Raw genomic sequence first — 7250 nt, 5'->3', positions numbered from 1 at the left:
TATCCCCCCCCTTTTTTTTCTGCAGTTGATTTCAAGCATTCCTTTTAATAGATTTTAAGTACTGAAATTTCCTAGAGGTATGATCACCTCAAATCTCCTCTATAAATAGGAAATTGAAACGTGTTCACTTTGAGACATCAAAAAACATTTAAAATAGGCGCCACAAAATGTATTTGTGGTTAAAGATCAAACTTATTAGAAGCTTAAGAGATGTATTATACATGGACTATAAATACTGCACAGCTGACTTTATTCACCGTCAAGCACAGAGATATAGTCAGTGCCAACCTATTTTGTGGATACTCTTGTTCTTTTGTTCCAAGAAAAATTTGCACCATAAGACTTGGACTTGGGTTTTGGAACCTTCCTCTCTTCAATGTCATAGCTCCACCCATTTTTTTCTGCAAAGGCCGCTGCGTCTTCTTTAGTACTGAAGGTTAGAACCATGTTGGACAAAGGATCCGCCGTTGATGCCCAACCCATCAAAGGATTTTCCCATTGCTCCCTGGTATCAAACTCTATCTTCCATTTCTTTGTGTTATTTACTCCAGACAACATGTTACTGTGAGCAGGAACAAAGATCCTGACTTCTATAGTTTTGATATGCTCTTCTGGAATGCCAGTTAAAGTAGTGATATCCAATTTTTCATCAACCGTTATGAGTTGCATGTCCCGAGCTTGGTCCTGTGCCAGCCTCCATGTGGAAGTGCCTAACGACCTGATAGGAACCCTGGAAATGGAAATGGCAGCTACAACCACTGCTCTTTTCCCCCACAACATTTGCCTCAGCACCTCTGACATTGAGACCACTGCCATCTCGCTGCAGGCAAAAGCCAGGACCTCAATCTATCCCTTTTTAAACAGGGAGGAAGAGCTTTTCTCTTACATCCACCTAATAGGTATTTGCTCAAATCTCATTAGTCAGAACTGAGGACTGAGGAAAGATTTGCCTGCAAGTTCTAAATGCACAACTCAGATTAAACCTCAAGACTTTATATGAGTTCTGGCTCAATCTGCAAGGAGGTGTGAGGAGGGAGGTATTGTTAACTGGGCTCTTCATTGCCCTGCACAAAATCAGAGTTCTGGTCAAAAGGAAAAGGGACAGAGTATTCATTGGTTTGGGAAATTCCCATAAGTGCCACAATGAGAGACAAGTGAAAAATTGAGAAATTCAACTTAAAAAGCAAAGAACAAGAGAGCATAATATTTCAAAGTATCATGAGCAGTTGAGACTTATGTGGATAGCTTTTTATTCACTGACTCTCTCTTGCCTGTCTTTTGCATCTGTCCTTCCCTTTATGCCCCAGCTTCTAGCCCTGGTTCTAGAAAGGAAAACCAGAATAAGATGGAAATAAAGGGAGAATACATGTAAAAATAACTTTATAAAAGATGCTTGACTTACCCCACCTAGATGTATCTGTTTGGGGCTATCATTTTTGTTTGTACCCATGATCATCCAACAGTAGGCTTAGCCGTAATTTCTTGAGCATCTATTATAAGACACAGATACAACTGTCCCAGTTTTGTGACTAGGAAATTAAGATTTACAGAGGATAAGTCCCTCGGTGACACACAAGGTAAATAGTGAGTCTGGGATTTGAACTAACATCTGAACTATTTCAAACACTCCAGCAGTGCTCATTTTAATCACCTCATGCCCAAAGCTCTGAGCTGGGCATTTTAGGTAGCTTGAGAGCTGTAACTTTATTATTGTGAGTCTCCTGTGCCAAAAGAGCATTTCTAAAACAATCCCACGTTTCTTAACCTGTGGTCTTCATATTAATTTCATTATTTAGAAGAAAACAAACATTTTGTATATCCCTATGATAAAACTGCAGGGTAAATAAAGTAACACGTTTCTTTTCTTTTAATATGAATTTAATCAGCTTTACCTGTTTACACTCATTCTGACCACAAAGGCCTTGCAATTATATGTTGTTGTCTGATTCAAAATGGAGAATGAAAGTATTGTTATCTAATCAATGCAATTTATTTTAGTGAAAAAAAAATAGTCTTTTAAAACTTGAGACTCCTGGCAAAAATAATAAAGACAGTGTGGGCAGTAAAAAGTTTGGGAGCATCACATCAATGAAACAGGATATTCTGTTGAGGCAATGTGAGTCGTTCAGGGGTTTATCTATCTCTTCTCCTTTTTTTTCGTTTTCTTGTTTTTTTGTTTCAAATTCTCTATTCCCTGTCAACATCCTCACTGACCTTCTGGAGCTGTGCCCAGTTCACCTCCATCGTAACAGGGATTTGATTGGTGGTAGCCACAGATTTCAGTCTGGGGTCCAGCTTGCTCTCTCGCGTTCCCTGCAGACACAGAGCATCTGCTGCATGGTTTTCTGAAATAATTTAATATATATTTTTCAAAGAAGCCAGCAATGTAGAAGCCAGGCATGCTGATTATGGGAACAGGAAACACAACAGGTAGTAATGAAATAGCATTTTTCCTCCTTCCAGCTTCACACACATAGTTGTCATCCACCTGAGACCTCAACTGAGACTATTTTGTTCCCACAATGAAAATCTGCAAAGGAAGTGACCCCACATATATACTGATGAGGAATGGGCACCTTCAGGGGGCTGCTTCATGTTGTATAAAGACCATGGTTTGCTTTCACCTTCTTTTTCAGGTTTCAGTTTTCAGGACCCACAGTTATGCTATTGTTACTCTTTAGGCAGACAGTAACTTGGATAATAGGCTTGGCATTTCCTGGTCTAAGGTGTTAAGAGCCTGCTGGGAATCAAACAAGTTGGCAGAGATGGAGTTAATGTGGAAAGGGTGGGAAAGGCCTTGGAATTTGACTTTTTTTCACTTCTATTGGTTGTAGAAGCTAAATAAAAAATAAACTGGGTGTTATACACAACTAATGAATCATTGAACACTACATCAAAAACTAATAATGTACTATATGTTGCCTAACTGAACATAATTATAAAATAAATAAATGAATAAATAGATTGGAATTCTAGGATTTTGAAGCCAAAAGAGTCTCTAGAGGTCTCTATGCTTTCTTATATTACAGCTGATTCAGAGACCCAGGGAGAAAAAGTGAGCCAAGACCATAGAGCTCTTCAGTGTCCACACACCACGTTCTGCCCAGTACAGGTCATAGGTCAGAGGTTACACAGGAAATGGGGGAGCAAGCCACTTCTTAGAGAAGATATAAGGTGACCACTTTAGGCATCACTGAAAGTGGAGAAAATGATCTGTAAAAATTTGGAAAGATCCAGAAAGATCATTTAGTTTAGTCTCTACCTTTTTCATCCCCCAAAGGTTTATTGTTCTCTGTAATTGTTTAATTAAACTTTTTATTTTGAAATAATTGTAGATATGCAGTTGTAAGAAATAATACATTGAGATCGGCTATATCCTTTGCCTGATTTCCCCCAATGGTAACATCTTGCAAAACTTTAATACAATATCACAACCAAGATATTGACATCGGCACAGTGAAGATAAAGAACTGTTCCATCACTATGAGGATCCCTCCTGTTGCCCTTTTATAGACACACACCTCCCTCCCTCCCCACAACTCCATCTCTGCCACTAACCCCTGGCAACCACCAATCTGTTCCTTATCTATACAGCCTTGCCATTTCAAGAATGTTGCATAAACAGATCAAAAAGTATATAAATAAAATCATGAAATCCCAGTATTTGGGGATTCACTTTTTTTACTCAGCATCATTGCCTCAAAATTCAACCCAAGGATGGGTAGCAAGATGGCGTCTGCCAGCAGGGTCGTTCAGGTAGTCAAGCCACATACTCCATTAATAAGATTCCCTGACAAAAGAGACAATCCTAAACCTAACTTTTCAGAAGTTTTGAGATCAGCAGGACTACCGTCTTACTCTTCTTCAATTTCACGGCATTCTAAGGGAAGTAAATCCCCAGATTTGTTGATGCATCAGGGTCCACCAGACACTGCAGAAATAATAAAAACGTTACCTCAGAAATACAGAAGGAAACTTGTATCTCAAGAAGAAACTGAATTTATCCAACGTGGAGGTCCAGAATAATCACTGACAGTGTGGTTGCTATTTGTCATCACACAAGACTAGTCTTTACAATAAAGGACTTCCAAAATGGCACACGAGAAATTATATAGTAAACAACTTGAATAAATACTCTACAAAAAAAAAAAAAAGAAATCTAGAAAATTTAGATGGACAATTGTATCTCCTAATATATGTATCTTGGTCAGCTTCTCCATAAGCTTACCTAATTTTTTATATTGAAGTATACATTTTTAAATGTTAAAAAAAAATTCAACCCAAGTTGTTGCATTTATCAATAGTTTGTTTCTTTTTATTGCTGAATAGTTATTGCGAAGTATGAATGTACCACAGTCCATTTAACTGTTTATTGAAAGGCATCTGCGTTGTTTTCAGTTTCTGGAATTTATGAATAAATCTGCTATGAACATTTGTGCATATTGTTTTATGTGAACATGACTTCATTCCTTTGGGTTCAATTGCTGGGTCATATAGTAGTTGTATGTTTAGTTTTAAAAGAAACTGCTAAACTCTTTTCCAGAAAGAGCATACCATTTTACATTCCCATGGATAATGTACTAGTGATCCAGTTTCTCTGCATCTTTACCAGCATTTAATGTTGTCATCAATTTTTTGTTTTAGCCATTCCAGTAGGTGTGTAGTGATATCTCATTGTGGTTTTAATTTAATTCCCCTAAGGCTAATGATGTTGTACATATTTTCTTGTGCTTATTTGTTATCTTTATATCCTTTGGGGAGAAATGTCTATTCATAATATTTTACCATTTTTATTGGATTTTTTTTTGTTTGTTTTACCGCTGGGTTTTGAGAGTTCTTTATGTATTCTAGATAATAGTCCTTTGTCAGATATGTGATTGGCAAATATTTTCTGCCAGTCTGTAACTTGTCTTTATATCTACCTCCCAGAGTCTTTTGCAGAACAAAAGTTTTGAGTTTTGATGAAATCCAAGTTATAACTTTTTCCTTTAGTGCATTACGCTTTTGGCATCAGACTGAACTCTTTCTTGGTCCAGTCCTTTCTAGTCTTATATCCCAAAGATTATTTTCTGTGTTTTTTCCCTAAATGTTTTATGGTTTTACATTTACATTTAAGACCACAATCCATTTTGAGTTAACTTTCATACAAGATGTGAGATTTAAGTCAGTGTTTTTGTTATTTTTTGTTGTTTGTTGTTTTTGTTTTTGTTTGTGTTCGAGGTTGTTTTGGGGATTTGTTTTTATTTTTATTTTGCTTTGTTTTATTTTATTTTATTTTTGCCTATGGATATCCAATTGCTTCAACATCATTTGTTGAAAGGGCTATTCTTTGTCCATTGAATTGTTTTTGTACTTTTGCAAAAAATCAGTCAGACATATTCATGTTGCATCTATCTCTGCTTTCTCAATTCTATTCCATTGATCTATCTGTCCATTTTTCTGCCATCACTATACACTCTTGATTTCCATAGCTATATAATGAATCTTCAAATCAGGTACAATGATTTTTCTCACTTTATTTTTTTAGTAGTGTTTTAATTATAGGGCCTGTTCCTTCCAAATAAATTTTAGAATAGGCCTAACTATTTCTACAAAAAAAATCTTGCTGGAATTTTGATGGGAATTGCTTTAAAACTATAGATCAATTTGGGGAAAATAAACATCATTACTATGTTGAGTCTTGCAATTCATGAACACAGTAAGCCTCTCCATTTATTTAGATGTTCTTTGATTTTTTTTTCCTTAAGTTGGCATTTTGTAATTTTTGTCATACAGATTCTGTACATGTTTTAAATGCATCCCTATAAAAATACTTTACTTTCTTTGTAGTGATTGTAAGTGGAAGTATATTTTTAATATTGGTTTCCACATCATCTTTGTTAGTATATAGAAATGCTATTGATTTTTGTGTGTTGATCTTGTATCCTGAGCACTTATCTCATTTCGTAATTTTAGGAGATTTTGGTGATTCTTTAAGATTATACATAGAGAATCACGTTGTCTGCAAATAAGGACAGTTTTATTTGTTCCTTCCCAATATACCTACCTTTTATTTCCTTTTCTTGCTTTATTTCAGTTGCCAGAATATTCAATATCCTATTGAATGGGAATGATAAGAGTGGACATCCTTGCCTTACTCCTAATATTAGAGAACCATTTAGCTGTTCCCCATTAAATATTATGTGCTATAAAATTTTTATAGCTGCTTATATCCAGTTGAAATATTCCTCTCTGGTTCTAACTTGCTAAGAGTTTTTATCATAAATGGGTATCAGATTCTGTGAGGTGTTTTCCTATGTCAATTAATATGATCATATTGTTTTTTTTCTTTATCTGCCTGCTATAATAGTTTACACTGAATGATTTTCTTTTTTTAAAGATTTTATTTATTATTTGAAAGAGAGACTGCAGAGAGAGAGAGAGGCAGAGAGACAGAGAGAGCACAGGTGGGGGTAGGGGCAGAGGGAGAGGGAGAAGCAGGTTCCCCACTGAGCAGGGAGCCTGACATGGGGCTTGATCCCAGCACCCTAGGATCATGACCCGAGTCAAAGGTAGACACTTCACTGACTAAGCCACCCAGGAGCCCCTACATTGAGTGATTTTCAAATGTTGAACCAACCTTACATACCTAGAATAAGTCCCACTTGGTCATGGTGTATAATTCTTCTTATATATGTTGGATTGGATTTGCTAATATCTTGTTGAGGACTTTGGCTTCTAAGTTCATGAGAGATACTCATGTTTTCGTCTTTTTTCTATTGTCTTTTTCTGCTTTTGGCAGCAGAGCAATGCTGGCCTCATAAAATGAGTGGGGGGGGTATAATCTCTTATTTTCTGGAAGACATGGTGCAAAATTCATTTTAATTCTTTAAATGTTTGAGAGAATTCTCCATTGAAACTATCTGGTCCTAGAGATTAATTTTCAGGAGATTTTTAGTTATAAATTAAACTTCTTTAATTATTATAGACTAATCAAATTACTTATTTCCTCTTGCTTGGGTTTTGCTAGTTTGTGGTTTTTTGAAGAATTGTTCCATTTCTTCTAAGCTTTCAAATTTATAAACATAAAGTTGTTTATAGTATTCTTTTTTAATGGCTACAGGATCTGTAATGATCTCCCTTATTTTAGTCTTGATATCAGTGATTTGTGTCTTTCTCTTTTTGTATTTCTCAGCCTTGGTGGAAGTTAATCATATTTATTTTTTTCAAGGAACCAGCTTCTTTTTCTTTATTGATTTGTCCTATTGTTT

The 7250-nt window shown here is 35.8% G+C and overlaps 2 pseudogenes; one reads left to right on the top strand and one right to left on the bottom strand.

Moving 5' to 3' along the window:
• Positions 1-244: 244 nt before the first annotated feature.
• LOC114221472 (NADH dehydrogenase [ubiquinone] iron-sulfur protein 4, mitochondrial pseudogene) lies at positions 245-816 on the bottom strand (annotated as a pseudogene).
• A 2901-nt stretch (positions 817-3717) lies between these two features.
• LOC114220198 (alpha-ketoglutarate dehydrogenase component 4 pseudogene) lies at positions 3718-4026 on the top strand (annotated as a pseudogene).
• Positions 4027-7250: the final 3224 nt, after the last annotated feature.

The sequence above is a fragment of the Eumetopias jubatus genome, unplaced genomic scaffold (genome assembly GCF_037043125.1).
Source record: "Eumetopias jubatus isolate StellerSeaLion01/CBP00866 unplaced genomic scaffold, mEumJub1_p1.0 scaffold_14, whole genome shotgun sequence".
NCBI lineage: Eukaryota > Metazoa > Chordata > Mammalia > Carnivora > Otariidae > Eumetopias > Eumetopias jubatus.
The sequence above is the reverse complement of the archived record's forward strand: the minus strand, read 5'-3'. Positions and strand labels throughout refer to the sequence as shown.